The sequence below is a fragment of the Meleagris gallopavo genome, chromosome 6 (genome assembly GCF_905368555.1).
Source record: "Meleagris gallopavo chromosome 6, MGAL_WU_HG_1.1, whole genome shotgun sequence".
NCBI lineage: Eukaryota > Metazoa > Chordata > Aves > Galliformes > Phasianidae > Meleagris > Meleagris gallopavo.
In genome coordinates, this window is record NC_139409.1 from 37,972,998 (window position 1) to 37,994,129 (window position 21,132).

At 41.2% G+C, this 21,132-nt stretch overlaps 1 long non-coding RNA gene across 3 annotated transcripts in view; it reads right to left on the bottom strand.

Annotated features, from left to right (window-relative positions):
* Positions 1–21,132, bottom strand: part of LOC104911529 (uncharacterized) — a 35,037-nt gene that overhangs the window by 2,275 nt on the left and 11,630 nt on the right. For all 3 annotated transcript variants that reach the window (XR_014883950.1, XR_014883949.1, XR_793972.4), the window contains one exon: positions 226–306. This is a non-coding gene — a long non-coding RNA (uncharacterized LOC104911529). The remainder of the gene's footprint in view (positions 1–225; positions 307–21,132) is intronic.

A 21,132-nucleotide genomic window follows, 5' to 3' on the forward strand; every position in this document is an offset into this window, starting at 1 on the left:
TAACATACTTTATGTTCCCTCATTGCAAGGTGCAATAAGAACATAAAGTCTTGCTATCATTATGCAAACTTACTGTTATTTGTAATATAAAATTATTATGATAGCTACAGAGAAACACATTCCAGAACTCTAGCATACTAAAACTGTATAAACAAAGTTTCTAGGATTTGATTTCTCAGAGTAAATATATACAATAATGACAATGTTAGGGCCCCTAGTACTTACATTCTCCAAGATATTTCAGTGTTATTAGTGCGTTGCATTTCAATAATAAATTTGCTCTCCACCTTCTTCTCTATTACAGTTCTATTTGAAAGAAAAACAAAACAATATTAAAAATCATCATTTATTCAATACTAACATCAGTTCAGCAGAACTCTGCTCAAATCTTCCAGCACAGGATATGGCTTTCTTTGTTCAAGCTTCTAAAGTAGGTCATATAGAAACTTATTGGAATCTATATCACACACTCAAAACCCTGTATAAACTCTAAGCTCTGCAAAGTGTAACACAAACCAAAGATAGAAGGTTGTAGCTAGAAATAAAATGCCAAACATAATCTTCATGATTTGCCAAGAAAACTGTAGATAAAAATAAAGCCTGGAGGTTAACTCTAATACTTGGCTGTAGGAAAGCTTACTTTGCTGAGGACTAGAGTTTAGAATAACTCCCTGAAGAACTCTGGCACTGCTCAGAGCTGACTGCAAGGACTTATGTTATTTAGAAAACAATTCCTTCCAGAGCCAGAATGATTAGCTTTGGAGAACATATCTGGCTTTCTTCTCTTTTCAGCTGAAATAAAATTATTTTGCCAATAGTATTTCTGGAGAAGTCCCATAGAGTGAATGAAGAGTACCCTGTGGAAAGACAGCTTTGTGACAGTGATGATAAATTCCATCAGTGTCTCAGAGCAGGAACAACAGTGATCAAACACTTCTGGCTGCTACATAACCAGAGGGAAAAGATTTTTCCTTCTAAAAAGCTACACCCAAGATATCTCAAGTAGCTTATTATATCACTGCCCTCTCAAAATGTTGAGGCCAGGGACAAGTTGCAATCCTGCTGCTTATTTCTACAATCAGGTTTTGAGTTCTGCTGTATATGGGAGTATGCACAACAATTTATTTCCACCACTGAAATACTCTGTCCAAAACTAGTCCCAGAAAACAAGATCATATCAACTGTTTGCAGAGCTCATAGCAATACGCTCATAAGTAGTGAGACTCCTTGCCTTGCACCTATTACTTCTCACCTAGCCTCTGAAGGCTGTTGTGTGGTCCCCTCGTTGGGTAGTTTTATCTGAATCTGGGCTGCTGCAATCCTGCTCCCCTCTGCATGCTATCATTTTCCTCTCTTGTGCTAGCACTGCTGCTTCTGTGTTGCACAGTGAACTAGCTCAGGGAGTTAAGGCAGTTGAAAATCAGCCCAAGTAAAGTTTTCACAGGCTTGGTCCCTCATAGAGAGGACCTCACACCCCCAGTATATCAGCTGTTGCAGAAATAAACCTTTAGTCTCATCTCTAGTTCAACCGTCACATCAGACTCTTCTGTCCCACTATTAAATCTTCAAACAAGAATCTTGTGCTCTTCCCTTGCAGCTTCTCACATTTAGCAGAAGCTTTCCATCAGCATTCCCTTAGCTATCGTATTCTTCTTCCAGTCTCCCTGCAATTAACATGGGTGAAACTGTTGACCTGCCATGACAATTTTCTATAAACATGGATCAAAAGCATCCCTTGGGTTTACTTATCCTGCCCATTTTCAAGACTTGTTTATGTGACTGTTCTCTCTGAAGCACAAGCTGTGTCTGTGCTTCAGAGTTTGTACAAGTACAGAACAAAGCTGGAGATGTGATGTAATAAAAATGACATATCCTAGACCCAGTAAAGGGCAAAAGCAGTCATTCTCAGACAGTGAGCTGTGCACATCAATAACAATATCCTCAGTGACCATACCTGTTGCTATTGCCAATACTTATAGTGATTCATAGCAAAAAAAAAAAAAATTGTGAAGTACAGAACAGTTGTGTTACTGTAGGCTGGACACTGCTATATAAACTAGCCATTATATATGCTCACTATGTCTGGATTTTCATTGTCTAGCCTGAAGGAGGGAAACATATGGATTGTCATGATGCTCAGCAAAGAGAAAAAGGGCTGCATGATGAAAAGGCACTCTAGCCATTGCAGCTGCCAGTGCTTTCAGCAGCAGCATCATGCCCCTAGCCAGCAGGCCTTGCTATACAAGAGATGTGTTGTGCTTTGCCTGTCATGCTGCCTGAGCACCACAGAAAGCCTCTCTTCCACTCTCCTTATCCCAGACAGTTTCTGAACTTGAGCTCACTTTAACCCTGGTCTTAACAAAATAAGTCCATGTTTTCCAGCTTTGATGGCAGCCCTGCACATGCTACTGGCATGAGCCTTGGTGCCTTCCATGCCATTTCTGTTTCTACATGAATTTAGAACTAACCCAAGAAATTCCTCGTGAACTCCAAGCTCTCAGAATGAAAAGAAGGTGACTCAGCACTAGCAGCATGGTTTTTTCAAGCAGTAAGTCTGGGGCAAGTCAAAGGCCGTTTCTTCTATCCTTGCTCCAGTCCTCAAGCAAGATGCATACTCTAAATCTCTGCCAACCCAAATTACCTTTGTTAACAGGCCCCAGCATGATTCCTGGTAACAAAGTCTAGACTGTGTTACTAAAATAAGACAGTAAAATAAGACAGCAGAAACCAAGTACTCTCTGGAGATACTCTGACAGCAGATTGCACACGTACTACAGGACTCAAACTGGTAAGAGCAAATCCCAGCCACCAGAGCCTTGACTCTGTCCTACAGCACCCATTTCCTGCCTGCCTTGCCATGCAAAAGCTCCAGTTCAACATTGTACTGCTGCCTGGGAAGGACTTTTGGATTTCGTAGGCCTGTTGGCCTGTACTGCCTCTTACAGCCCACCATAGAAAACATCTACGTAGTCTCATAGAAGGGAGAGCAAAGCTGGGCTTTGCTGAGAAACATGCTAAGCAAGAACACAGCAAGTTCCTGACTAACATGCTGTCTATGCTCTCGTCTGGAGCAGAGAGGGGCTCAACAAGGTGGTGATGCTCCTCCAGAGTTGACACCCATACTTCATAGGGCCAAGGAGAAGGAATGTCAGCAGTTCCCACTGAGGGGGATTAAGGGGTTGCAAACACACACTGCAAAGGGGATATAGACTTCATGTACAACAGAAGAAACAGTGTTCTTACCTTAAACCCAGACTCTGAAAGGGATGCAGGAAAAGGTTTCAAGTGACTATATGACATGCATTTCTCATGTCTGAAATCTACGTTTCTGCTCTTTTAAAGTCATCTGGTATATACAGGTGGCTAGAGAATAAATAGTGGTGAGGCCCCGGCATAGACTGTCCAGATGTGGATGCCCCATTCCTGGAAGAGTTCAAAGGTGGGTTGGATGGAGCCCTGGGCAGCCTGTGCTGGTGGGGGACAACTTTGCCCATAGCAGGGGGTTGGAGTTCAACGACCTTCAAGATCCTTTCCACACTAAGCCATGCTATGATTCTATGAAATAATATGAAGTTTAAAGATCAGCCTCATCCAAAGGTAGTCCCAACAGAGCAGACTGTAGCAGTGGGCCAAGTAGTTGCACTGAGAAGCACATCGGGAGGCTAAGAGATCACTGAAAGTGACCTGTGCCATAGCACCCAACAGCCTGTCAGCCCATCTGCAGGGTGCACCGCAGCAAGCAGCTTCAGCTAATACCTTCCATTCCCAGCTGGGATAAGCAGAGAGCACACACATCACCAGTTGCCACAGTCCAGCCAACAGGCTCTGGTAACGCAGCTTGGCATGTGCCCATACCCAAGCACATTTCTCAATCAATGAGTTTTGACAAGGCGCTCACTAGACAGCATTCAGACATCTTGCAAAAACAGTGGCTGCTCAGCCCATGGATAACTCAGCACTCATGGAACCATGTAACTGCTCTCCTTATCTGTCTGTACTGTGCATAAACCAAACTTACTAATACAGATATAGTCAATATCTGAAAATATTCTTTAATTTTTATGCATATATTTTTAAGATAAATTAATATGTAAGAATTTATAGCTTTTGAAATGTATTATTATTAATGTAGTCTCTTTTTTACTTGTTACTATCAAACTTTTTTGTTATTAAATCAATATATGTTCAAGGAAATCAAAATGTCACATGCCAAATTAGCATCTTTTCACCATATCTACATGGACTTCAACAAATATTTGAGCTGGTTCACAGACATCAGCATATTATAATACCATTCCACATAGTTTAAATTATCTTTCCCAGCCTCACCCAGTTTTACAGTGCTGAATGCATTCTTGCAACTACAAAGGCTGTTTAAGCATTACCAATTAATATCCTGACCTTCTGTCCCTTCCACCCATTGCTACATTTCCCTGTATATGTGCAAAGTATAGTAAGATCACGTACAACAGGAATAAAAAATCCCTTTCTATCGGAGGCCTGTCAAGCTGCCAAATTAACATCCTGTGCCTGTTCAGATAGCAGTTAAATATGTCCTTGCTCCTATTCAACGCATGCCTCTGGGAGCCAAGGAAGGCTGAAAGGACAAAGCTCTTGCAGTTATTACTGACACTGTAATGGTAGCATTACAAGCATATCAGTCTTAGGAATAGGTTTTTTTTTTTGGTGGTTTTTTTTTTTTGTTTGTTTTTTAAACATCTGCACTTCTAAAAATTGAATATACTTTGCTTTCTCCTTCAGTGCTCAGAAAAAAAGCACCAGAAAGCTATCCAACACCAGTGAAGTTCTCTCTCTTTCTATGCTCTGGGGCAAATTCACATGCTGCAAAGGAAGGCATAACTGAGTTCTGCCAGCCCACTGGGAAAAGTATTTGTTCTGAAAGCCCTCAAACCCTTCTTATTTCTGGAACAAAATCTAGAATAACCTCTTTCAATGGAAGGATATGCCTTCCACCTAGGTGAAGCCCCTTCTTCCTCAGATATTCACAGAATGTCAGTGACTAACCAAGAGCTTTCCAGAATTCCAGGGCTTGATTGCAATGTAGTTTTTATTGTATCAAAGAACTATCTCTTCCAAGTCTTGTGTTTTGATGCTACACTAGATGGGACCTGGTCTTCTTCCTAGCAGTATGTTGTTTTCACACAGAACCAAAAGCATCTATTCCTCCAATAAAGGCTGTCCTAAAACAAAAATGCAACAGCACCTAAAATGGAAAGGCGACAAGGTGACAAAACTGAGAAGCAACGATGGGTTATTTTTACATACCAATACATTTCTGGAATATAAAAATATTCTTGCAGTGAAAAAAAAAAACAGAAACTTGACCTTGAGTATAGTGTCTGTTGGACAAGGAGCACAGTAAAAGGGTCCTACAAACCAAAAAAGGATGCTTCTAGGATTCTCTTTACAGTGCTTTGTGTACGTTATGTATGTAGTTTCTCATATCTATGATGTCATTAAAATTCCAACCACAAACAGAATAGTCAAGCAGCCAAATGTCTAGCGTTTCTAGCTTTTATGTCAGACCTGGCTTCAGCCTAGCTTTGGCCAAGACTAGTGACAGGCATAAAGAAATTGAACAGTTGGCCTGAGTTTCTCTATTCAGTATTATTCTAAGTGCTATAGTATCTCTCCGTAGTTATATTCGCAGAGGTCGACTTGTGTTCACTGTTCTGTGTTACACCAAAGTTCTTGGCTTGGAGTTGCCAACGTGAGCCTGTGTCATAAAAACTCCTTGTGCCACACTGAAGCCAACTTGCTGGTTACTGACTACTGTGCGTATGTTTACTTCATACGTTATCTTATTGGAACAGCTTTGTAGAAATAGAAGTCATTTAACCACCCCTATTCAAAGCTTCAGGTCAGGTTTTATCTTTCTGCTGTTCTTGCAAAGGATATTATTTTCGAAATATGAATCTGACTAACCACAGATTTCTTTCTGTTTATTTCTACACCCATGAAAGCATTTACAGTGTATTTCTTTTCCTGCAAGTAGTCAGTCAAGTTTAACTATTTGCCAACTTAATCGGTAAATACGTTTGTAACTGGGAAAATATACCTCCTCCTACCTCACGATTAAATGTAATCATAATTAAGTGTCAATTTAAAAAAGTATAATTGTTTTTATACAATAGATTATTTATCTGGCATCTGCACAGGCCTGTTGGAAATGCTAAGCATTACACAGTTTGAATCTTAAGTGCAAGGAACTACTATACATGAACTTAGCACTCTTGAAGAATCAGAATTGGATACAAATAACATATTTTAATGAAGGAGAACGATTAATAAATAGAAGGCTTGGACTTCGGCTTTTTTTCTAGGAAGTATATATTTGGCGATGTGGTAATGCTATTTTCAGCAAGTGAAGACCCACTAGAACAATAATAAAATCTATTAATTACAGAAAGAGAGGGAGAAAAGAGGCTAAGGGCTTTCCATAAAATACTTCGATTCCTGCTTTGATTTGATTTCGCTTTGTGTCTAGCTGTTGCCTAAGGAAAGCTCTCTGATCGAACACATCACATTACTGTTAGATGCAGTAAACACATCTAATGTTAGACACAGTAAATCCAATGCTTTGAGTCGAACACTGTTAGTTTCACTGAAAGTTACAACAAATCCCTAGCTGGTTCAAAGGGTGGAAGCAGAAGTTATTATTTCCCTAGAGAAAGAACAATCCAAATAAAATATTGTTTCTGTTCTTTGGACCAGAAAGAGAAAAGCGAATTTTGTAGTAACAGAGCCTCTTAGCCTTTGGCCTTTTTGAGCAGATAGAAATGGCTTAAAGAATTGTCAGCTTTATGCCTTGAGAAGTGTAAAAAGATCATAGGAATATCACCTAAATACATAAGAACAAAAAGGTTTGTTTTTTTCATAATAAGTAAATTTCTGACATCTCTAAGTTTCTTCAGTACCACTAAAGGGAAATTAGCTAACTTCAATGTTACTCTAGAAAATTCCATTCTAAGAATTAGATTGGCAGTCTGTGTATCTCACACTATCCACAAAAGAATGCCCCATGCACATATTAGCTCATGTACCATTATGAATTGTATTTGCTTGCAGCAGCACAAATTGTTAGGAAGGCCATTTGATGTAAATGCTGCAGTTGTTTAAGTCAGTGAAACTTCAATGACTTCAGTGTACATATTTCAGATTTACATAAGACAAATAAATGAAATCAAAACTGGAAACTGCACTTAGCAAAATTTTCTCACAGTTAGTACTACTTGCAGAAAGAACGGTTTCATCCTTCTCTTTAAATATATTTGATTAAAAAACTCTTCCTCCCTCCATCATGCACACCCAGGTACTGCCAGAATGCTTTTCTGTCCCAATTCTACTCTTTAGGAAAGAAAAAAGATGCAATTCTTTGTCAAAAACCTGGTACAGGGTATCACTGTTGGCATAAACAGAGCTATCTTGTGTTGGCATAACTTCAGCAGAATGCCTCTGCAGCCAGCTGCACTTGGAGTGGATGCTTTCACCATGTCACGTATTTATGATCCCACAGGAAAACAAAGCCAAATAATAATAAAGAAATAGCCTAGTCCAGCGATACTTTTAAAATAAGTGAGAGCAGGTGAAAACATGATCCATTTACAGCAGTGCCAGAAATATCTCACACAAGTATACGTGGTATCCACTTCTATTCCAGTCTCCTGGTGAGCTTCCACCTGCATGCCTGCCAGCCAGACAGAAATGCATTGTTATCTTTACTCCATATCTTTTAAGGTGCCTAATTCCTAAACTGAGGATTTGAGCCTAAGCTTTACTGAATGTCAAATGATTCATCCTGAGTCATTAAACATATATACATAGAGGATGGGAAGAAACGTACCCAGAAATACATCTTTACCAAATCACAATACTTGATCTGCTATCCACATCCAAAATTTCCTGTAGCCAAAAAGTGCATTAGTCAGCCTTTCAAACAATGGGCACTTCCAAACAGCTTGAAGGTGGCAGTTTATAATCAAGTGGCTCCTCTCTGGGAGCTGGTAAGCTAATGGGAGATGTCTGGGGCTTCTCTAAGTGGAAACAATTTGCTGCAGTCGAGTCATGAGCCCAGGCCTCAGGACACAAGTTCAGACAGCAAGCAGTTCAGCTGGCAATCATACCTGCCTGGAAGAGACTCACTACTGGAGAAGGAAGCAGAAACCAGGTACCAAAATGATGAGTATTGAAAACTATAGGCATCTCCTGTCACACCACCCATGTGTATCCCATGTGATAACCATGTGTATCAGGTTAGCTGATTGTGGCTTCAAAATGCATTGAGATTTCAGTAGGAATCCTAAATATACACTGATCTGAGAAATGGCAATCAGGAATTTTAATTTGTTTTTCCTTTTCCTAGGATCACAAAGATCCTCATAGGACATATATTTCCTCATTCACTGAGACAAGATCCTGGCTTGTAATCTGTGTTCCTGAGACCCAAGACAAGTAGACTGCTGGCTTAACCATCTAATTGGAGCTCCTGGATGTGATGAGGCCTTGCTCAGAGACACAGTGTCTAGCTGCATTTCAGCAAGCCCTTGCTGTTTTAATTGGCAGCAGGGGCTCTGGTTTGTTGGGCACAGTCATAGAACACAACTCCAGAAGGAGCCTCATCTTGAATCACAGAATATGCTGAGTTGAAAGAGGCAAAGATCATGGAATCCAACTACAGGTTCCACACAGGACCATCCAAAATTCAAATCATATATCTGAGAGCCTCTGAGCCTTGAGTCAAGACTATTTCTACCTAACTGATGGCTGACACAATGATTAAGCATTTTTTCCTTGTTTTGTCTGTCTGAAGAACTGTACCAATCTTTTGAAAAATGTATTCAGTTATCAGTAGATGGATGGCAAGCTGGACATGAGCCAGCAATGTGCCCTCACAGCCCAGAAAGCCAGCTGCTTCTGGGCTGCAGGGCAAGGAAAGTGATTCTACCGTTCTGCTCTGTGGTGGTGAAGCCTAACCTGGAGTACTGCATCCAGATGTCCTCAGTACAGGAGAGACACAGACCTGTTGGAGTGCATCCAGAGGAGAGCCACAAAAATGATCCAGAAGGCTTTGGGGAGACCTGAGAGTGGCCTTTCAGTATCTAAAGGGGGGCTGTGACGAAGAAGGGACAGACTCTTTAGCAGAGTCTGATATGATAGGACAAGGAGAAATGGTTTCAAATTCAAAGAAGAGAGATTTAGGCTGGATATAAGAAAAAAGTATTTTACAGTAAGAGTGGTGAGGCACAGGAATGGATTGTCCAAAGAGGTGGATACCCCATCCCTGGAGATATTCAAGATCATGCTGGACAAGACTCTGAACAACCTGATCTAGCTGTGACTGTCTCTATTCACTGCAGGGGATCTGGACTAGATGACCTGTAAGGGTCCCTTCCAACTCTACAGATTCTATGATTCTGTGATTTCAGAAGCAATTATGTTTATAACATTTACAAACAGGCATTTTCTCAGTGGCAAATGTATTCAGGAGCAGCGCTCTATGAAAACAGATCATTTATAAATGCACAGATTTTGCAGCTCACCTGACTAAGGAAACCACATAGCACTGAGAGGTGCTTGGATTTGTTGATTTTTTTTTTAATAACGTGTGAGAAGGATATGCCATTCCTCTAATCGAGTACCCTTTCACCCACTGACCGCAGCTATAGTCAAGATAGCTGGTCTAGTAGCAAAATGAAGAAAAAAGAAATGATTGCCCCTCCCTTTTCACAAATACATTTTTCATTTTTTTCCAGTATTTGGCATTTAACAATGTTTTGATTAAACAGCTCTCCATACCAACAACTGATAAAGTGCCACTGTTAGAATGGAAAACTGCAACTGTGCAGGAAGTGACCACAGACAAGAAAATTACTGCAGTCATTACTTATTCATGTTAGCGATTTCTGATTTTTCAAGAATAAAAATAAAAGTGTATGTGCTTTGCAAATTACTTAGTATCTGTGATGTTTTGGGTTACTCAGAGGTGCAGTGTGGAGTCTTTCAGATGCCTCTGGTTAGAAATGACCACTGCAGTGCAGCGTGCATAGCAAGCGATAATGGAATAAATTAAAACAAGTCACACACTAACCATGAAAAGCAATGCTGCAAAAGTAACAAGAAGAGACCACAAAACTCTTCGTTTAGCAGATAGACAAATCAGTTTCATTGTCCTCAGTAACAAGATCATGCACTGTAATTAACTCTTAGAAAGCTGATGACATAAATAATCCAAGATAACTGAAACCAGCATTTCAGTGTTGTGTCTGACAATTTTTGTTGAAGGGTGTTGGCTTTCTGAGCCATCTTCACAAGAACTGACTACAGAACATAGACTAACTATTCTTTTTAGTTGGTCAGATACAAATATTTTAATTAAGGTGTAGCTAGATCTCTTTAGAAAGACAAAGAACAAGAGGAAGATAAAGATGTTACTTTTGTCAAGTTCATCTTGACAAGGAGAAAAACAGAATAAATGAGGCTTCACATAACTAAGCAGATTCTGTAAATAAGCAAAAATGTTCAAAAATAAGCATCTTTGAAGTAGAGACCTGATCCATCCAAGTCTTTTCTTTCAGTGGTTCCCATATAGGTCTGAATATTCACAAAAAGAAGTTATAGGACTGAGCTTCACACCTCCGCCAAGGAAAATAGCAGATAGAAGATGGAAGCAGAACAATTCTGTATACAACAATAGTTCTATACATTGTCATTCTCACTCAGGCTGGGACAGACAGTAAACAAAAAATAAACTGAAATATCAGCATAGCCAGAGCTTAATAGCTCTCAAAACACATGAGCTGGTCAGAGCTATCTTACACTATACAGAACACAGGTAGGAGCCAGTCTGTTTCTTGTGAACAGGCCCTAGAACCTCAGGTCCACAAAGGCATTAGTAGCGCTGCCTTTTCATAGGTCCTTACAACCGGGCTACACTGAAGACATTACCTCTGTTTTCAAAGCAAATAAACTCTCTAAAACACCGCTGTGTTCAGAGACATCAACATTTTAATATGCACAGATACAGACACTGTCATCTTCCATTCTGTGGTCTTTGCCCTACTGTCAGAATAACTTCCTCAACAAAATGCTTCCTCTGTGACACCCTCCACTTTTTAACTCTTCCACTGTCTCTTCTTTCTTTCTCATGACACTGTTTCTTCTTGTTCTGGGCTCAGAGCTCTCCCACAGTTCCTCAGCCTTTCTAGCAATGCAGCACATGGCTGTTTTTCTGCCTGTACTCAGCAAAAAGATAAGCCCTTCGTCAGTAGGCCACTAACCTGTTTAGCAGACACTCTTAAATCACCTGCGCTCAGACAGAATATAACCTGCAGAGCAGATGGACAGGAGGCAAGGAAAAAAAGAGAACAGCCTGGTGAAGTTTGCCCTTGAACATTCTAGGACCATGCTGAAGCTATTTCAGAGTTATTAGTAATTATCTGTGAGAACCTGTGAAGGAAAGATGAGGCTTTTCATGAACAGCAAAGGGTGAATGCAGCGATCTGCAAAACTAGAGAGAAAGGAGGATCCTAGAAATGACACAGCTCTGAACCTAACACTTTGGTTCTTGGAAAGACACCAGAACAAATCAGTCAGCCCTTATGTAAGCACCTCAAAAATAAGGACACGTCAGTGGGGATTTGCCATTAACAAGTCCCTTCAGACTGAGATTGCTTCCTTTAAGGCAAGAAACAAGCCTAAAGCCCAGCGGAGGTGTTCTCCACTGCTGCTTTGCTAAGGCTTTCACACTGCAACACGGAACATTCCCACAGGCAAGCTGGGGCAGCGTCAGGAAGCAGATGCAAAGCAACATGCAAAAATCATATCCAGAATGACGAGTTATCAGTGAGAAATTGTCAAACTGGAAAGTATGTCAACCTGTGAGACATAGGGCACTGCTTTAGGGGGCCCAACTATTCAATATATGTATTTGTGAGTGGGATACAGGAAGAGACTACAGCTGCAAGCATGGACAAACTGAAGGGAGCTCTGAGCGCTCTGGAAAATTACAGTTGAAAGCAATTGGGGCAGTAGTGAGTAACTGCTCTGGGTTCCTTCCAGCTGTATTCCTTATGACTGTATTTTTCTTCATATTGAACCCTTATGCAAATTGTAAGCTGTAATCCCCTAATGTGACATTTTGTAGAGCCTCTCCTTACCCATACTGTGCTTTTATTCAATTCATTTCAGCCAATTCCAGATAACTATGTGCCTCCGCTCGGGCTCTCACAGCTTGTTGCTTGATTACGAGCTCTTTGGTAGCAGAGGGCTGCCTTTTACTCTACTTGCATCTTATCCTGTACAATAATTCCCAATCTTTTGCTGTGGATTCTAGAAGTTTACACGTTACAAGTGGATTAAAAGAAAGGAAAAAATCAACATAAAACAGCAGATTGCTCTTGCCAATTTTAAAGCATTCTGAATATTTTAAAACAGGGCAGCATACTGGACAGGAATTTAGTTCAAATTTGCATTCACTTTTAAGTTGCTCCCTTTTCATGAGATACCTAAGGCAAGAGTATTCAGCACTGGTATGCAGTAATAGCACACGTACTGAGGGCTGACATGTGGAAAATGAAGCAAAGTCTGTGTAAAATGAAATCATTCCATACAAGGAGAGCAGGGCCTACGGGATGGAATTACCAGCCCTAAATGGCACAGCAGCCAGCTTCTGCCGCGTCTGATCCTGCAAACATTGAACACACATGCTCAGCTTGACTATGAATAGCCCTATTGAGTTGAACAGAATTATTTACAGTAGTAAAGTTAAGTACGTGCATAAGCACTCACAGATTTGGGGGCTTAGCACTGGGTGAAAGCAAAAAGAGGAAGACAGCCATTTCCTGTGCTGCAGAGCAGTTTCAGTCCAGCAGATCTGCTCAGACCTGTTGCCCAAGCCTGCAGCTCTTCTCTCCACAGACACCGCTCACAGGTCTTCCTGGCAAGCAGATGAGGGGAGCTCCCCCAAGTCATAGGCACTGCTGCTTCTGCCCCACCACCTACACAATCTCTCTGTAGTGCTTCTGTGTCTAAGATGGCCATTGAGAGCAATCAGATTTGGCACCTGTGGCCTTTTCACTTAGTTCAGAGGAACTGAATCCCACACAGCATTTTCATTGACAGTGAAAGCATGCAAGCCAAGAATAAAATCACACAGGCTTTTACAGACCGTCCTCGCCCTCACCACACTGGTATTTTCCAAGCTGCCAGCCAAGTGAATACATACGTCCACAGCCCTGAAAGGACCAGCCCTGTACTGCAAAGCCTCTCCTCTTTGCTGTCTCTGCTAAAAGTCATTCAGATTCACTTTTGGTTTGCTTAATGGTTTTTAATGATTTTTTAAGGAATAATGCCATTCACTGGATCCTATAAGGTAACTAAAGCCAGCAACAACAACAACAGAAGAGTTATCAACAGTGGATTTAAAATAGGCCTTAATTCTGTGTGTTGTAACATTTTATTACTTAACCACTGAGACAGAAAAGGGATGATCCTATGGTCAAAACACAGGATTGACATTTAGGAGATGTGGCCTTTTTCAGGCTGCTATGAATCCGTTCTACGATTCTCAGCACGTTATTCAAATTCTTTGACTGAATTTTCATCAGCGATTCACAATACCAATATCCAACCAAAAAGACTTCACTTACAGATGCTTGCTCTGCATTCTGGAAATCTAGCAGATTTCCTTTTGAATACATCATGAGCTGCCTACTCAGTAACCAACATTTTCAAAAGGAAGTGGAAGAAATTGTAGGCTTCTAGTTGAAAACTGGACCTGAAATTCAAGTCCTAAGGCTGAATTCTTTAATGAAAATTGAGGAAGGTGTTCTGGACATGGTGCATTATTCCTTAAACCTTCCTCTCTGGAGCTTCCTTGCTCCAAAAGTCAAGTCTGCATACCACCCCCTTCAGGGTTAACCTAAAGGCTTTGTACTATGTAACTACTGGAACTGAAATAGCCCCACCAGCAAACTGCTTTGTAGCAGAACACCATTGACTTTGTCATGGGAAAATAATATCAACCACAACTTTCAGATTGATACTTCTGCACTGCATAGAAGGAAGTGGTACACACTGTTCTCATGATGCTGTCTACCACATCGGTTCCTCCAAATAAGAGGCACAGCAGAGCAGGAGGCATGGGCCGAGAGGCTGTTACCCAGGTTTGCCCTCCATTCTGCACAGCAGGGCAGCAGGACACAGCACGTGAGGCTGCGATGATGACAGCAGCACTTTATGCAACTGCCACTCCCTTCTCTGAGAGCAGCAGCGCACCAGTGCAGAGCTGACTGCAAAGGCAGTGGCACAACAAAGGGGGAACAACCTGAAATGATGTATGATGTATTTACATTAATCCCTCCTGGCATAGCCATACACTGTTCAGACGTCACTGGCAGAAGTTCAGGTTTGCATCTAGAGTTCACGGTGCTGACAAGGGCTGGACTAAGCTGCATGAGCTACAGCGCAGCTTTGCTACTGTGAACAGTGGCCATAGTGGACACTGTGCTGAAGAAACCCAATGACACAGTGACATGGGTACCATCTCCATATACAGAGCCTGACAAAGAGGCAAGCTATCATTGTGCTACCTGGTCCTCACTTCCTGCTGCTGTTTCCACCTACAGAAATTCAGAGGTGTTAGTCATTATAGAACCAGTTAATTCTTTTTTTCATCGCTGGTTATGCCTGCAGTAAAATGCTCCATGATTTTTACTTTGATGAAAAAAATGCTGGGAAATATTCACAGTTTATATTTTACCTCAAACTTGTCTGATTACTTAATATTTTTTATTTCTGCAGAAGGGTGACAAGCCCTGGTCACAGGCCCAATGGTAAAAATCTCATCAGAATTATTGTGAACAAAAAACTGGATTAATTTTATCTCCTTCTTCCTTAGTAAACAAATAGTAAGAAATCTTACATGAACAGACACCTACATATCCCTGTTATATCCTGTCAGTTCATTAAGTTTAGACTGTCATGTGACAACAGTCCTATTTGCGTTGCAAGTCTCACTTGAACAGAACGCATTTCAGTGATTTGAATTTCTAAATATTTGATGGGTGGGAGCATTTCAGAGAGAATATACCAGTGAGGCTATTTAAGCAGGTGGATGGATAGAAGCTGCGGAATAGTACTGAGGTAAGAGTAGATATAAGGATATGTAAACAGATTCTTTGTTTTCATTCCACAGATCACTTCCAGTTGGTTTAAGGCAAATGGAAGTCATCACAACCGTGTACGATTGAAAAAGAAAAAAGTTGGGTCTATCTTCTGATTCTTCGTATTGCTACACCAAGCTAAATCAATCTGAAAAATATAATCGGAGAACTCGCCTGAACTTTCTGGCCGCAAGTAGGAGTGTTCTTAGACCACAAGCTCACCAAAATGAACTGTGTCTGGCATGGCATGTATTTCTGGCTGTGGATTTTCTTCCAGTCAGTGCCAAGACACTTGCACTACTCAGAAAGCAGGCTTGTTTCAGCTGCTGAGATAAACAGATCCCAGTAGAGGAAGCAGTAGAGAGCAGAGGCTGCCCAGAGCAACAGAGTTGGTAATGGCAGTAGCTTGTTATCCTCAGAATGGGAGTGGCTGCTTCACTGGGCAGAGGCATCTCCAGGGATTGGTTGGTGAAACGACCTCTGAACTGGACTCCCAGTTCAAAATGATAGGGACTGCATTACCAAGAAAGCTGAGGATAAGAAACTGAAACTCCAAAATGACCACGCACAGCAGTCTGAAGTCCTGGAGCTGTAGAGAAAGTCTGTAGTCCACCAGTGCAGAACAGAGGTGCCACATAAGCAGGAACACAGACAGTAAAGATAACATACATGTATTTCCTAGTGTCTAGTATTTGTGCAGAATATTCATTTGGTTTCTTCACTGCCATGTCACGTGTTTGTTCTAAGGTTTCAGCCACAACAGTTTCATACAGCAGAAATGTTTTTCCTGGCCTCAAAAGTTTTGTCTTGCCCAAGTAGCAATCCCCTCACATGTTTATCTGGTGTTCCTGGAGTGTCAGGCCCAGGGAAACAAATAAAAACTGAAATGAGAGGAGAGGAGAGAATAAATACAGAATATAGAAAAGGAGACTGGAAAACAAAGAGATCTAAGGAATGGAAAAGTGCATTAGCGTTAAAGATAGCCAAAGAACAGCTCCAGCTGCAACAATAGGAGGGAAGTGGTATATAATTCTTGTTTACAACAGAAGGGTAGCAACACAATTCAGTGGAAGGCATTATTATCACTTGTGTGCAACAGCACCCCTGAAACTATCAATAGAGAGCTTTAACCACCAGGCCCAGCTCTTCCCTGAGGAATCATCTTCATCCATAACGTTCAGCTCCTTTTGTTAGCAGCCAGTACTGTAGTTATCTGGCAGCTCCCACATCCTTTACCAGTGTGCTCACGACTCCACAAGGTGTGTGAAGGGACAGATTCATTGTTTTTAAATGAACTAAATCAAATACCAACAAATGTTAAACCCTAGAGAATTACACGCTTTTTTAAGAAAGCAAGGACTGGACATTATGCTGCTAAAATCTGTTTTCGTGGATTTAATCCAACAGGTTTTCTTTGAAATTTGGACAAGCGCATGACATGGTCAGTTGCTGCAGCTCAGCAGACAGCTGGCAACAGCTTACACTGCAGGAGAGCAGTGAGGGTCTGCATCAAGAAGGCCCAGGTGACAATGTAGGCCAGGATGAGGAGTGAGTTACAGTCGCCGCATTTTTTCAAATAGGAAGGATAGCTAACTACATGTTCCAGGACACAGTATGTAGATAGACAAGGAGGAGACTCCATTGAGGAGAAGATTACCTCACGTGTACTACATGTGCCTCCCCCTGAAGCATCCTGTACTGACTGCTGCCATGGAAGAGGAACTGCCTTGCTGAAACAAACCCAAAAATACATCAAGTCCTGGGACTTGTGTCAAGGTGATACAAGACAGACTCTACTCCTGCTTCTGGTCCTGCTAATAACATTAATAGAGTAGGTCAGTTACCCCAGTTTTATTGACTTTCAGTGGGGGACAGTGAAATGGACCATGGCTAAAAACAAGAGGTATCACACATGGCCAGAAGAAGGCAGTTGGAGATCTAAAGAATGGGGGTTCTGAGGGCTGTTTTGTTTGGTTTTAATATATACTATGTTTTGCAACTAAATCATATCCAGACTCAGTTACCAGATGTCCAAACTACTATTCCCCCAATGCATTCCTACTCCTTTCAGATTATATACAATAGCTTATCTAGATACTATTGTTAAGGCCAATGTCATGTGTATCTAAAACTGAATCTGTGCAAGCAGTACACTGAACCAGAACAAGATTAAAAGGGAAAATGCAGGCGAGGTGGTCAAAGTACACAATAGATTATTTTGCTGTTTTTTTTAAAATCAGACAACTCAGCAACTTAGCACAGTGATATCCTCCCACATACTGCTGTTATCTTTGGACTTAAGAGGTAAACAAAGGAAATATCAGCTCTGCTGGTTTTTGATGCATTAATTATAGATTATCATAAGTTCTACATGGGTCATAAGAACAAACTGGTCACTGCTTCAATAATCTAGTAATCAAACACGCTTAAACATTAAACACAATGAAAAGCTGGGGAAAAAAAAAACTCAAAGCATTGCTGGCATCAGTAGCTGATGAGATACTTATAGACAGACAGTTTTTCTGAATAAATCCTTGATTTTATTCACTAGAGATTAAAAAAAAAAAAAAAGAGAAAGGGGAAATTAAATCTGAAGAAACACAAAAGTGCCTCACTTCAGCATGAGAATTATCAGTGTTCCTCACAGACATATAGAGTGAAGGGAAAAAAAAAAAAAAAAAAGAAATGAGTAGGAAAATAGAAAGGGTCTAATCTGGTTTCTGGTTTCACTGATGTTAGTAAGAGTCTTTCCATTGAATCCCCAGGGCAAATATGACCAAGCACAACCATTAACAAAAAAGCCCTGAAAGAGTAAGCAGTGGATGAAGCATATGAAGAGTGAGAAGATATTAGCCTGGAAATATGATATCAGGATAGATTTGAACTTCACTAGTACAGTTGTGAATGGATGGCAGGAGGGTCGAATATGTCACAGCCAAAAAAGTGATCATACCCTTTCCAGAATCATAGAATCCAAATTGTTGGAGTTGGAAGAGAGCTTTAAAATTTAATCCAACTCCCATGCAATTAACAGGAACATGACAGCTAGATCAGGTTGCTCAGAGTCCAGACTCCTTGAATGTCTTCAGGAACGCAGCATCCACCACCTCTCTTGTTCCAGGGCTTCTCTACCCTAATCATTAAAAAACTTTCCTTATATTCAGATCCTCTCTTTCAGTTTGAAATGATTTCCCCTCGTCATATCACATCAGATTATGTTAAAGAGAATCATTTGGCTCAAGAAGCTATCCTTGATGAATTCCAGGAGTCTACAGCTCACCATACTACCTCTCCAGCAAATGTCATGGTGGTTGGAATCCTCCAGCAGCACATGAACCCATGACTGTCACACCTCCTGTAGCTATAGAAAAAAGGCTTCATCAAAAGGCTCTGTTTCATCAGGTGGTCCATAGCAGACACCAACCACAAGGCTCTTTTTTTTTATCTCAGTCTCTAACTCTCACTCATAGACTTTCAATTGGCTCCTGGCCATTTTTCAAGGATAGCTCTCCATACTTTATTCTTTTCTTGATGTAGAGGGCAGTGCCTCCTCACCTCCTTCCTTGCCTGTCTCTGTGAACAGCCATCAACAGCCAAATTCCAGTCCTGGGAATCATTGGACGAGGTTTCAGTGATGGCAACTATGTAATGGTTTTCTAGCAGCACAGCAGCATCCAACTCCTCCTGTTTGTTTTCCATGCTGCCTGTGTAGGTCTACAGGCACTTCAGTAGCTGGATTTGTTGCCTTTTTGGGGGATAACTCCTTAATCCCTCTGAAGCATATCCCTAAACCTGTTGCCTTCTCCTATTGCCTGAGTGGTCCCTAGCTCATTGTCATAAGATTTCAAGTATGCTGCAGTGTTGGGCAGCAGGTTCAGGCCCCCAACAGCACCTTCGCCCTGTAACATAGCTATGCCACCCCACGTCTTATCATGGGCAAGCTTGCTATTGCCCCCTCCCCTCCCGCCCCCCCTTCAAACCTCATTTAAAGCCTGGCCAACGAGCTCTGCTAGATTTTACCCCAAGAATCCTCTTCACCCTCTGAGAGAGATAAAACCCAACTGGACTGCAGGCCTGCTGCCACATAGGCCACCTAAAGTTTTGGCAGTGGCACCAACTGTGAAGCCAAGTATTAATAGATAAGAGTCCATTTCTTTAGTGCCTTTACCCATTACAGGAAGCAGAGAAGAAAAAGATGACATATGCCCTCAATTCCTTCAACAGATGTCCTAAAGCTCTGAAGTCCCTTTTGGTGGTCCTTGAACTACATGCAGCTGCTTCGTCATCCCTCACATGGAAAATCAGTAATGGGTAATGATCTTTCGGCCGTACCAGGCTATGCATTTTCTGGTTATCTTTATAACTTTCCTTTAAATCAAATCATGAGTAATGTGAAACAGCAGTGACTGTTCCACTCCTGGAAGTCTAAACTTCATTTGCCCCCCAGTACTGACTTGAAACTTCATAAATCGCTAGAAGTAACACTTCTCATTGGAAGTGCACTATCAGGATATTAAGGGATTGGCTTGCATGGATATTTGGTCATTGTCTGCCAGGGAGGGGCAGGGAGACTGTCAGAGAGCGATTTAATCAGTCTGGCTGTACTGGCATTGTATTCAGTGTCCACTAATGCCCTTAATTTCTGTAAGCGTACATTAGAGTTGGAGCTGATGAAAGGAACAGGAGGGGAAGAGATCATGTCCTAGAGCCTTTCATATCAAGTTGGAATTTTTGTTTAAAATCAAGCTTGGTCGTTCCAAGTCCCGTGTAGAAAGCCATGCCACTCTCTGCTCGAATGGCCAGAAGCCATCTTTTCCACAAGAAACAAAAGCAGCTAAAAGCTTTAAATCCTATCCCATTGTAGGAACACAATTGAATTCTCTTGCCAACATGAGGCCAGAATATACATAGCCACTGCATAGAACTGACAGTCTGTGGGAATTACCAAAGTCGGGCTGCAAATTTTCCATATACAGACATTTCCTGCCACGAGAATGTTACAGTACTGAGTTAGCAACCAATGTAATCTAAAGAACAAAAAGAAAGCCTTTAAAATAGCAAGGAAAAAAAAATTATACACAAAGAACACTTCATACTTTCAATACAGGCATTTAAAGTAGAAGATATCAAGGTCATACCCTGCAGCTTTTTTTTCAGGCACATCAATAGGAGGGGGTTGTTAAAGTGAAGCCTGAGGCACCATCTGACCTTTTTTCCTTTTTTTTTTTCTTCCTCTTTTAGTTAAGATGCTGCCCAAGAACAGAGCTATAGGACATGCCAAACTCAAACACATCTGCAACTGAATAGTATCTATGTTTCAAAATACAGCCCCAAAGAAGCTCTATGAATTTCACTAACAAAGACAAAAGATCCCTGGATCTATAGTATAATCTAATCTTGCTCTAAATGGGCCAAAGGGAGTTTAACCAATCAGACATTACATCAGCCATATTTAAAATGAACACCGCCATTCCCATTCAGATCTGATGGCTTCCCAACCTGTCAAATTCATTTTGTGGCTAAAAGTGGACTAACACACAATGCACATTGAAGCAAACCCTGCTCACCCACTTCCCAAGAAATCTTATTCAGCATAAAGGAAGAAGAAGGGTGTAGTCTTTGATGAAATACCCAACTCATCCCTCTAGCTGGAATCCTGTTGCCCAACACAAGGTCAGATAAAAGAAAATTTCCCAAAGGTATGATGGAGAGCAGCTCTCTCTTCCACAAATAGCGTATGTTCGGTATCACCCTGTCCCTACATACAGATGTCTGAGGAAAGCAGCTGTCATCCTTGCCAGCTCTCTTTCCACACTGTCTCAGCTTGATAAAGATAAGAACTATTAGGCCTACAGTATTCTTCCACTGTTCCTCTCACTAGCCTTTTTCTCTTCTACAATGGCTAATCATCACATAATAAACCCTTTGATTTTCTATTTGCCCAGCTGGT